Genomic DNA, 11,257 nt, shown 5'->3' on the forward strand with positions numbered 1-11,257 from the left:
GGGGGGGGGCAATAATGGGGTAGTGATTCATGTCAAACAACAAAATAATAATTTCGTTAGGTTAAGCTTTATTTGTGAAATACAATTGTTTTGAATTTGCTTCAGAAAAAGGACTTAGTTGGGGTGGGGGCATTAGGAATGTGGCATGGGTGTCAAAGGGGCGGCATCCCAAAAAGGGGACCACAAAGATTTTAGCGGGGCTGCAAGGGGACACTGAAATATCTTGGAAATGGGTGGCTTGAGAAAATTAAGTTTAAAAATTTCAAGACTTTCAATCTCCCACATCCTATCATCCTTTTTTTGTCGTTGACCTCAAAACATCACCCCACTCCTACATACTCATTTGCTAACCACACTTGTTATACAACATGTGTGATGGGCCAATGGAAAATATGTGGGTACAACAGCTGATCATGCATGTGTTGTCGGTATTCTATGCTCGCATGATTCACCACTCCACTATTGCAATCCACATGTTTGCATGTCTCTCGCCATCGTTTCTCAGTTGTCATTCGCTATTTCGTGCAAATAGAATTAAATGTAAGCTGTACAAGTGTAGGTGTCTTTGTGAATGAACAGAGAAACAGCGACAGAGAAGGACACACAAACACACACACACACGATGAAATGGATGCTGAAAGTACGAAGCAGATATTTGGGAAAAGCTAATGGAGGAAATCAAAGGCATGATGTTGTGATGACAACAAAATTAGAATTAGAAACAAGTCAGTGGATGTTTACAACCAAAGAGTTTTAAATGCGATAAATAGACTGATGGTATTTTTAATCATGATTGAGAGAAAGATGGTGACAAGAAGAAACAATGCAAAGAAACACTTACAAGTGGTGGTGGGGGATGAAAAATAAAAAGATGTCTACAAAACTCAACAAAGACAATATTTACATTATTTACATTTGACGAATATTTGTCCTCATCTTGTTTGTTATCAACAATGTTTCGGCTGATATACCCTCCAGCCTTCATAAGGTGTGTTGGGGAAATTTCAAACCTGGGTTCTCATTCCTAAGGTATTTTTCTGATGTTATTATCATTATTATTATTATTATTCAGGTCACTGCTTGGAATCAAATTCGGAATCTTAGGGTTAAGAACGCGGGCTACTAACCCTAAGATTCCGAGTTCGATTCCAGGCAGTGACCTGAATAATAATGATAATGAAAAATACCTTAGGAATGAGAACCCAGGTTCAAAATTTCCCCAAGACACCTGATGAAGGCTGGAGGGTATATCAGCCGAAACGTTGTGTTAACAACAAACAAGATGAGAACAAATATCCCTCAAATGTAAATAATGTACATAATTCCTCATCTCTTGAATATAGAACTGAAAGACAATCTTTTAGTCACCTGTTGGACAGAGGCTACACTCCCAGAATCTTAGTTCACTTTTGAGTCCTAGGTGGGACCCCATTTAGCTTCTTCAGTGACAATGCTAAGGCCTTTAAAAAATGCATTAATGTCTCACATGCTTTCTTTCATCGATCTGAGGTCTTGTGAGCATATTTTAAGGAACTTAAAATGTTAATCTCCCAAACAACAGAAGTATGTGACACACAGAAAGCCCCAATGCTTTAGTCTCACCTGCCACCAGGGCCATGGAGTCAGAGAGTCAGAAACAATTAAGGGGTAGCTGGAGTCGGAGTCAGTAAAACTATACCGACTCCCAATATCTTTATTCTTTAATATAAACCAGTTATAACACATAGGCCTACTCAAAGTACAAGCATATGCATTATGAGATATGTAGACCACAATCACTTAATTACATAAAGAGGAGTCAGAGTCAGAGGTGCCAATAGTACAGGAGTCAGAGTCAAAGTTTTTTGTTTCGACTCCACAGCTCTGCCTGTCACAGCTCGGGGTTCAAATTCCGTACACTTTGCCTTGCAACCTTGTAATGCTGATAAAATATGTACCAGTAATATACGGAGGTGATTCCATCAATTGTACTACCATTGTACAAATGCTTGGTCTTTTATCAATTTATACAGCCAATACTTTTAATTCTCTTCTATAGATAGGAAAGAGTGAGAGAGGGAGGGAGGGAGGAAGGGAGAGAGGGAGGAAGGGAGAGAGGGAGGGAGAGAGAGAGAGAGAGAGAGAGAGCATGAATGATTGAACAAATAGGGGGCTGTCTTCATGGACAGTCAACTTGTTTAAAAAAAGAAAAAGATTTTAAATTCACTTAACGGCCTATAACATCAAGCCAACCCCTAAACAAGCTCTGCAACCAAAATGATTTCACGATTACCCCTCCAAATGAAAGCGAAACTGTTGACCCCTACTTCATACTTGATAAACCTAACTTCTCTTATCTTTTACTTGTTTCAGTCTTAGACTTTGGCCATGCTGGGGCACCACTTCAAAGAATTTTAGGTGAACAGATCAACCCCAGTAGTTATTTTTATTCTAAGCCAGGTACTTATTCCATCAGTCTCTTTTACCGAACCACTAAGTTATAGGGATGTAAACACACCAACACCAATTGTCAAGCAGTGGTGGAGGGACAAACAGAGACACAAAGACACACACGCAAAGGGCTTCTTTTAGTTTCCTTCTACCAAATCAACTGACAAGGCTTTGGTCAGCCCGAAGCTATAGTAGAATACACTTGCCCAAAGTGCCTCACAGTGGGACTGAACCCAGAACGATGTGGTTGGGAAGCAACCTTCTTACCACACACTCAAGCCTGCACCTATTCTATTGCAAAGTTCTTTAAATTTAATCCTCAACAATTACGAAATTGCTAACCAAGTCATACATTAACTCATCTCCACAAACAAAACGTTCCTTAGTTATTTACCTCCCCAAAATACACAACTAATGTCTATCTTAACTTTAATGGCGCCATGTGGAAATAAGATAATATTTCCAGGTCTCATTACTCTCCCAGGCAGTGAGCTAGCAGAATCGTTAGCACACCGGGCAAACTACTTTGTGGCATTTCAACCATCCTTATGTTCTGAGTTCAATTTCCACCGAGGTCGAATTTGCTTTTCATCCATTCAGGGTCGATAAATTAAGTAGCAGTGAAACACTAGGGATCAAAGTAATTGACACACACCCTACCCCAAAATGGCTGCCCTGGTGGCAAAATTTGAAACCATTATTATTGAGCTTGTGCTTATAAAGAGACTGGTTCAAAAACTCCTTCACTCTCTCCCCAAGGTTGTATGCCAGTACAGCAGTAATCAATAAGAAAGAGAAAATAACTTAGAAGATAGGTTAACCAGATGGATTGTGAGTCTATATCCTAGATTAATGGTTCTCAACCTTTTTAATATCTGGGCCAGATCCAAACCCAGATATTGTTAGGGGCTGCACCAAAAGTAAAACAAATCAACTAAGGAAAAATTCATTCCTAGAAAGAAGAGTTTTGGAGGCCACAATGAGGCCCTTTGGGCCAAGGTAGAGAATGACTGTCCTAGATACACTCCACATGGAAAAAGTGGTAGGATGGTTAGGGCAGGAATACCCATCTGTTCAAGACCTTACCCGAGGTTAAACAACAGGCAGTAGAAATGATTGATAAATACAGGTTAGAATGAACAGAATCTCTCATTTCTAAACAGATTAAAAGGCCCAAAGGGCAAGGATGCTAAGATAGTTTTGTGACATTTCATGACGCCACATTTTATCTTCTCCAATCCCATCTCACATGACACTGACCTAAGTGCCATTCATTTAAATAATACAGTTCCATATTCAAGAGATGAGGAATTATTTACATTATTTACATTTGATGGATATTTGTCCTCAACTTGTTTGTTGTTAACACGTTTCGGCTGATATATCCTCCAACCTTCATCAGGTGTCTTGGGGAAATTTCGAACCTGGGTTCTCATTGCTAAGGTATTTTTTGATATTATTATTATTCAGGTCACTGCCTGGAATCGAACTCGGAATCTTGGGTTAGTAGCCCGCGCTCTTAACTACTACGCCATATGCCCATCAAATGTAAATAATGTACATTCATTTGAAGTATACTGACCTTAACATCAATATTAAAACCAAACAAGGCTATACATTAAAATTTTTTTTTTTAATTTCTAAAGAACCCTGTGTTTGTCAGCAAAAATTGCACCATTAAGATTGGTGTTAGATCTATTTGAGCCAAACTGTATACATCATTCGCATTCCTTATTGCACTGACAATTACATTGAATAACAGAGATGAGAGATTCAAACCTTGTCTAATGCCTTTTTAAATTGAAAATTAGCTAGATATCTGATCTTTGATTTTAAATTTATGCACACACAAACCTATAAAATTATCAGATGCAACGGGAATTACAAATTCAATTCAATGAAAAAAATATAAAAATAAAAAAATTATAGCTATGGAATCAACTCAATTTTTAGATCCTGATTACAGTTATGACAAAACTATGATTTACTGGTTCTGGTCAGAAAGATTTGGAGTCGTGATAATGGTGAAAAATTTCAAACTGCTGTATTCTAGAGACGACAAGCATAATGTAACTGTGAAATTTGCCCTTTATAGAAAGTATTGATAATTACCTTTCAAGTTGTCTAGCTAGGCTTACTCTATCCAAAATGATAGAACACATACTGTGGCAGTCTGCACTTTCTACAGAGAGGGTGCTGGCAACAAGGATGAATTTTGCACATCGTTAAAATGCCAATGTATCTTAAAAGGTATCCCAAAATCAAAGGTAAATCAATAATTGCTTTTTTTTTTTTCTTTTCTCTTTTTTGTGCATGCTCATTTTCAAAGTTCTGTACAAGATGTTTATGCAATGAGAGAACATAACAGACACCATCTACAGTGTATTGTAGTTTGTTTAACCCTTTCATTACCAGCCTGGTTGAAAACACTTCTGGCTCTGAGTACAAATGTCTTATTTTCTTAAATTTTGAATTAAAATCTTCCACCAAACCTTAGTCACAATTTATGTTCCTAACACGATCTTAATGATATCTAAGTTATTTTACTAAATTCTTTGTTGTAATTAAAATTAATTCAAAGAAACACAGAGCATCTCAAAATAAATACAGTAACGAAAGGGTTAAAGAAATACCAGCAGAAACATTATTCAAATTATTTTTAAAAGCCTAAGTTAATGAACTATCAAATGAAGAACATAGCTTTCAGATCTTAACTGGCGTATGTTCACTGACAGTGACAATACTCTTGGGAAAAGGCTGAACACCATAAATGCTTTCTTTAAATATAGAACCTTTGTGCACAATCAAAAAGACAGCTTAAGTGTGGAGATGCTGTGGGGAAATCTAATTACCTTAAAGGTTCAATTTGGAAAACTAACCACCTGTGAAATACTAAATTCAATTCAATCAAATCTATTCCACCCCATCAAGAATTAGACCATCTTAAAGTGTAAGAAATCCTCTCACGTTAAATTTAGTAAAAAAAAAAAAAAAAAAATTTTTTTAACCATAAAGAGCTTGATTATTCAAAGCCTGCAAGTGTGTGTGTGTGTATGTGTGTGTGTGTGTGTGCATACTGTTATAATAAAACATTTGGTCATTCAGGAAGAAAACACCCATGTCAATATCTAACAGAACAATAACTGCGTAACCAAGTGTTTAGCTTTTGAGAACTTTTACATATTTATATTGTTGGAATTGATTTTGCAAAAATATATTAAGCAGGTTTCTCTTAAAAAACCCCAAAATCTTCAATTTATTTTTTGCTCACACCTAAAAAAGTAGACGGATAACAACATGTCTCAATAGATGAGTACAAACATGAGCTTGTAATCAGGGATACAATATCTACAGCTTCCGAACTATATGCATGTTGTTTCCCAACATCAAAAATTCTATGAACAAGTCAGTGGTGAAGCCTCTACCCAACACTCAATCTACTATAAATAGCAACCAAATCACCTTTAAAAACCAAAAAAAAAAAAGGGGAGAGGATAAATTAAATAAGGGAGTCCAGAGCACACTATAATCAGAGAAAATAAAAATATCCTTTTCTACTCTAGGCACAAGGCCCAAAATTTTGGGGGAGGGGGGGCAGTCAATTAGATCGACCCAGTATGCAACTGGTACTTAATTTATCGACCCCGAAAGGATGAAAGGCAAAGTCGATCTCAGCAGAATTTAACTCAGAATGTAAAGACAGATGAAATACTGCCAAGCATTTCCCCCAGCATGCTAACGTTTCGAAAAATATCAAAGCTGGAGTGCTTTTGCTCTGATCAAAACCAATTTGTGGCTAAGGAGCAACTTCTGTACTTAAATAATGGTACACAGTAAAGTGAGACATGCAGGGGACCATGTCTGACACTCTTCTCAATGAGTATATTCAATGAACTCACTGCAGTTCAAAAGTAAAGTTCTGAGATGCTGCAGGGGTGGAGTAGATCCACCACAGAAATCAAAGTGCTACAGCAATAGTGCTCTATAAAACGCACATGCACACAAGCTGAGCTCCATTGGAAGTCAGAGCATTATGGAAGATGATGGTCTATTAGGGTTAGTATATCAAGCCTGTGTACAACCGCTCCATAAACCCATCGTTATCATCATCATTTAACGTCTGCTTGCCATGCTGGCATGGGTTAGACGGTTTGACTGGAACTGGTAAGCCAGAGAGCTGCACCAGGTTCCAGTCTGATTTGGTATGGTTTCTAAGGCTGGATGTCCTCTCTGACGCCAACCACTCCCTCCAAGAGTGTCAATTGATGCTTTTTACGTACCACCGGCACGGGTGCCATTTACATGTCACTGGCAACGACCACGACGATTTCACTTGGCCTGACGAGTCTTATCAAGCACAGTAGATCGCCAAAGGTTTCCTGGATATCTGTTCTGCATTCAACTATCAGAATTTGAACAAACTCCCACCCAGAGACGGCCGTAAGTTCCAGCTCAGCTGACGAGATACAAATTTTCAAACTCGGCATTGTAGGAAAATAACAGATAATTTGGTTACACAAAATTTTACTATAGCAAAGAGCACTCTGAACTAGGACACTACAGCGTGTGTCTCTATGTTACACGGTGAGGTGGGAAGACTTTATCAGGGATACTGCGCAAATTCATTTAACAACTGAGGAACAGCAGATTCTCTGCACCGTTAAATCAGCAAATCAATGATTTGGCCAAGGGGTAATAATACCGATTTATTACACAGGTAGAAAGGTTACGAATTTATTATAGGAGATGAGTGACTGGATTTGAACTCAGAACAAGTAATTACGACAGTGTTTCGAGCATAACAGATGTCTGCCCTCTACCGACTGTGTTTCTTATAACTTACTGAAAAATAGATATTTTTAGATAAAATTTGCAACAAATACGTGTACAATAGGTTTATTTTGTATACAAATGGTGTACAATAGGATTATATCGGAAGCTGATGTGAAAAAAAGTGGCAGTTAATTCACGCACTTCGTTGAAAACGTCTGAGGAAAACGAAGTCGAGGTGTGTCAATTGACCTCACCCCCAAATTTTTTAACAGATCAAATTCCGATATAATCGTCATCTACACCAACTGAAAGGCATTTGAGAAAGTTATGAGGAAACAAATCGACGTGTGTGAATTATCCAAAGCCCCACCGAAAAACATTCTTACAAGTTCCGATATAACCCTAACCCTTTTATCGTCACCGACCCCGATTATATATAAGTAATGGCTTTCTTTCGTTTTGAGTAGATCTCTGTAAACATTGTTGTCGGTAATTTCTAAATAATTTCTTACACTATTTGAAATATATAAGTCGGCAAATTTGAATGGAAGGGCTGTACTCAACAAAACTGACCCAGTTCAATGCCGGTAACTGATTTAATCGATTGAAAAGTGATGATTAAAGTCGAATCAACAATCCCCGACGGGATGTGGACGCAGGGTTACAAGCTGATAAGACAACGCCATTCAAACTGTAGACAACGACCATATGATGAACAAAAGGTGAAGTGAGATAATCGGACTGTGACCTTTTTTTTGAATCACGAATAGATATAGTCAACGAAAAACTGATGATAGGAGGGGAAAATAAAAGATAAGCAACAGACACGAGACATGTTTAGATAATCAATTAAAAATACACAACATCGCAACAGTTGACAATTTGTCATTCTTAAATCACATCAAGGTTTCACAAACAGAATTTAACTGAAGAAAACATGATTTTTAATTGTAGATATTTTTTCTACATAAGCTTGAAACCACAACCTGATCAAGGGAGATTGTTGCGACGTTCCAAGGGAAAATCATAACAGATTCACGAGCATTATTATATATATATACACTGGAATAATAAACATATGGATCGGACACTAGCGTTCAGGGATATAATAAAGGTGCTCTATTGACTTTTAGCGGTCCCAATTTCTTATTATTATTATAATTATTATTCGTCAGTGTTTGGGGGCAAAATGCTTTGCCGTATTTCTTCCGGCTCTTGACGTTTTGAGTTCAAATCCCGTCGAGGTCAACATTGCTTTTCATTCCACCGGGATCGATAAAATAAAGTACAAGCAGGTAGGATGATATCGACTAATCCCCTTCCAATTTACTGACCTTAAATCTAAATCAGATATTATTATCATTATTATATCATCATCATCATCATTTACCAACAAGGGTACCGCATACTAATGTGCTATAAAATACTTTTACAAAAAGAAAAATAGATGTGGGCGTAGAAAGTCAGTGGTACCAATGGACAGGGTTAATTTCTTCTAACCCTAACCCTGTCCATTGGTACAAAGAAGAGGGGGCAATAGTAACAAACGAAACTGAAGCCGAACGATGTCTTGAGGTGTCAACTGAGTCATACTAATCTGGGCAACCTCCCTATTGTTTTTGGTTGGAAGAGAGGGTTATTAAGTACAACATCCGATACGTTTATGAGGGGAAAGGAGTCGGTTGGATACAACGGCATTCTTTTACAACTTATTTATCAACGGCAAAAATAAAAGTGATGAAATGTAAAGGGATTCGAATTGGGGATGCAAGGACACACACATCACACATTCGATACATATTTATACATGTGTGTGTGTGTGTGTTTGTGTCATACACACACATACACATGTACATGAAGGTATATGGCATATTGTAAAATCCTCTGAATTGCAAAGGTAGATGGAGGATTAAAGCAAAATAGAAGCAATTAATGACATGCGAAAAGGTTTTAACGAAAAAAAAAAAAAAAAAAGAGGCGAAACAGTTTTATTGTCGAGAATTGAAAACCACCCAGCTTTCACCTCTTGCAATGAATAAATCATGATATTATTTTTATTCAGGCAAGATTCACAAAAAGCTGTTCACCAGTCAATAATAATTGATGGTACTTCTATCGACCCTACAAGAGATTAATGTAGTTTGTGGTGAGATATGAGAATATAAAAATGAGATGATGACTGGAATTTTAGGGGTGAGAGGAATTGACAAATGACGCCTATCGTTTCCAAATTCTTCTCGGGTATATATTAGTTAAATGACTAAATTGATTCAAAGCTAAAACCGAAAAGATAGGGGTAAATCCGTTTGCTAACCGTCGCTCTAGAATTCCTTTCACTGCCTCGAATTCATAAATGAAAGAAAATACGACTGGGTGATGTTCACTCCTTCATTTAACCAGGAACGAAAATAAATGAGGAAATCCTTAAAGACGCACAATTTGTCAATAATTCAGATAAATATTCAAGGCTGTTAATGTTAAATTAAACTTGTTTTTAAACTTCAGATTTAATATGAAAGTTTGATGGGGTTTTTTTTTTTAATGATTACAAACAAAATATAGAAATACCCACATTAAAAAGAAATACGTACATATTTTGAAATATTGATAGAACGAGAAAGAAACACGATAATTAAATATTCATACATGGAATGACATTTAATATATGTGTCGAGACAAAAAGTTTATATATTCGATTCAGATAAACAGATATAAACAAACAAGCAGATTATAATATTCCTTAAATACACGCAGAGATGAGACGAGGCGGTTGAATGAAAATGAAAGAATACGACATGAATTCAGTGACAGAACATTTAAGTAGGAAACAATTAAAGTTGAAAGAAAGTAATGACTATTTATTAGTATTATTATAATCTTACCTTTCAAGTAATTTATGATTTCCTAGTACAGTATGAGGACAGATATTTGCAGTACATTTACCAGAGTGCTTCGTCTGCAACTGTCACTCGACGGGGGTTTAGCTTCAAGTCGTAGTATTAGCAGCAGCAGCGGAACGAATAGTAGTAAATATACTATTCACCCGGGCAATAAATAAGATATTTACGAGGAAGCTTCTATGAATGTGTTTGTGGGGGGAATTGAGTTATCGACACGGCGGCAGTAGTAAAGCGTTTTTAGTGAAGCTTTCACAAATATGCAATACGCAAATAGAGAAATTCACCGAAAAACATTTTGGTTGTTCGGGTAAATAAAATATCGAAGCGGAAGCTGCTGTCATAAATATCGTGAACCGAGTTATCTGCACGATATTATTTATAGTAAGCGATTTTGGAGTCAATTTTACTTTTTTTTAACTGGAGGAAAAGTAAGAGATAAGTTTACCCCTCTTTCCTGTTTTCATTCTCTCTCTCTCTCTCTCTCCTCTCTCCTCTCTCCCTCTCTTTCTTCCTTCCTCTCTTTCGTCCTTCACTCCCTTATATATTTATCTGACCTCCTAACATGTTTTCTTGGGGCTTCTTTTCTTTTCCATAAAACTTTTCGTTTTCTAAATTAATTAAAACTCTGGAATAAGACTAATATGTATTAAAAAAATCAAAATTTATATGGTGTGGTTCAAGTAAAAAATTTATCTTTTCATATTGCAAAATTCTAAGAAAATTATATTTTCTATTAAAAACGTTTAGTAGATAGGAAGTTGTAAACATTACTCGAAATACAATCTTATGTGTGTATGAACACACACATACACACATATGAAAGGAGAGATACACATACTCACGCCGAATGAAATGTAGAAAAACATAAATTTCACATATGTATCACAATTTAATTGTTTTCAACAGCTGTTTCATTAAGAATAAGTACAATTAAGTCTACAGTTACACCATTAAGATAGACAGTTAATGAAATTTAATTGAAATGAAATTAGTTTTGAGTAATGTTCATCCCAAATCATCAGGAATACTACCAGCTATATCTGCTTTAATAACCATTGCTGGTTTAAATACACAACACTGAGAGAATCATGTATATATATATATGTATATCTATCTATCTATCTATCTATATATATATATATATATATATATAT

General features: G+C 36.4%; 1 protein-coding gene across 2 annotated transcripts in view; it reads right to left on the reverse strand.

Moving 5' to 3' along the window:
- LOC106884241 (solute carrier family 35 member F5) overlaps positions 1 to 10,262 on the reverse strand; it is a 109,595-nt gene extending 99,333 nt beyond the window's left edge. For both annotated transcript variants that reach the window (XM_014935509.2, XM_014935511.2), the window contains exon 1: positions 10,086 to 10,262. The gene's annotated coding sequence lies outside the window, so the exon portion shown is untranslated. The remainder of the gene's footprint in view (positions 1 to 10,085) is intronic.
- Between the last annotated feature and the right edge of the window lie 995 nt (positions 10,263 to 11,257).

This window comes from Octopus bimaculoides, chromosome 2 (assembly GCF_001194135.2).
Source record: "Octopus bimaculoides isolate UCB-OBI-ISO-001 chromosome 2, ASM119413v2, whole genome shotgun sequence".
Taxonomy (NCBI): Eukaryota; Metazoa; Mollusca; class Cephalopoda; order Octopoda; family Octopodidae; genus Octopus; species Octopus bimaculoides.